The 1,467-nt window shown below is 50.4% G+C and overlaps 1 protein-coding gene across 1 annotated transcript in view; it reads right to left on the bottom strand.

Annotated features, from left to right (window-relative positions):
* TMEM130 (transmembrane protein 130) overlaps positions 1 to 1,467 on the bottom strand; it is a gene marked incomplete at its 5' end in the record, with an annotated part of 16,990 nt that overhangs the window by 6,248 nt on the left and 9,275 nt on the right. The gene's annotated exons all lie outside the window — the stretch shown is intronic.

The following is a 1,467-nucleotide window of genomic DNA, read 5'->3' as shown; positions in this document are numbered from 1 at the left end:
AAAAAGCCTCCAATGGCATTTTTTCTTAAGCATTTTGTTGTTGCTGTTCATCCTCACCAGAGGATATTTTTCATTTATTTTTTTTAGCCAGAGTGGAAGGAAAGGGGAGAGTCAAAGAGAAAGAAACATTCTGTGAGAGAGAGACATCCATTGGTTGCCTCCTGCACACACTCACGCCCTGACCAGGGCCAGGGATGGAGCCTGCCATGGCGATACGTCCTTGACCCTTCCGTCTGCGGGCCGACATTAAGCATTTAAAGCAGAAGTTTCACAGTTCCTGGGCGATGCTGTCCCTCTTCCTGGGGGCTCTGGGAAGTCTCCAGGACATTCAGGCTGAAATGGACCATGAAGGCTTGGCTGAAGGAACCAGGCTCGGGTCCCGGTACCCTACCCATCGAAATCTCTTTGCAAGTTTGAGAGTCGGCGTGACAGAGCAGCCAAGGCCTGGCTAAGAGGGCTTGAGAGGTGTCCCGAGAGACCTCGAGCTGAAAGGGCCAAAGCAGAAGGCCAAGCGGTAACTCCACAAAGCAACACCCACCAGCAAGCCTCAGGAGCAACACATTTTCTCTGACAACACTGTGTGGAGCCCTGAACATTCTAGAATATGGCTACATCAGCCTTTCACTGTGCACATGTAGACAGCCCCAAACACTTCTGGGTACCTCTGCAGTCTGGAGAACACACTGACATCCAGGGCACAGACTTCTGATTTCAACCCCTGGTGTAGGAACAACACCATGCTGCTGACCCAGACCCCAGGAGGGTGGAATGGGCGTCCGAGCCTCTATTTTTCCCCTGTGGGTTCCCCCAACCCCATTCCCAGCTATTTTGACCATATCATGGGTACAAGAGGCCAGTCTGGGAACCACACATGACTTCCAAATAATTAATTCACCTTTTTTTGTGATTTAGGCCACATTGATCATTTCTGGACTCGTAAACCTAATGGAGACAAGATCCCATTTCTATCTGAATATCTGGGGGGAGGCAGGTGATCCTGACCAAGCACAGAATTCCCTTATTTCATCGCTGAGATGCAAGTTCTTATTTTACTTTATGGCTTTCATTGCACGGAATTGCCTTCCTCTCTCCCATTCTTTTAAATTGTGTGTGGGGTGGGGGTGGGGCGGGGGGAGTGAATGAAAATGTTAGGTAATATTTAACATCCCCTCCCATAACCGTCCCAACTGTTCCCCAACAACTCTCTAATCTGGACAATGCTTTTTCGTCGCAAAAATGAGTTCGAAAATTTGGTGCTGACTTGGGGGGGAAACGAGGGAGGGGGGTTGTAGATGGTGGGAGGAGCGACCAGGGGACGTGGGGTGGAACCCGCGGAACCTACCCGGGGTCCATTTTGGAAATATTCCCCAGAGAGGAAAATGGGAGGGCTGGGGTTTTTAAAATCGCATCCCTCCCCCCAAACCCAACAAAAAAGCGGGGTGAAAGGCTCCTCCAGATAGGGAGACG

Source organism: Myotis lucifugus, unplaced genomic scaffold, assembly GCF_000147115.1.
Source record: "Myotis lucifugus unplaced genomic scaffold, Myoluc2.0 scaffold_208, whole genome shotgun sequence".
NCBI lineage: Eukaryota > Metazoa > Chordata > Mammalia > Chiroptera > Vespertilionidae > Myotis > Myotis lucifugus.
This window is presented reverse-complemented; position numbering and strand designations above follow the sequence as displayed.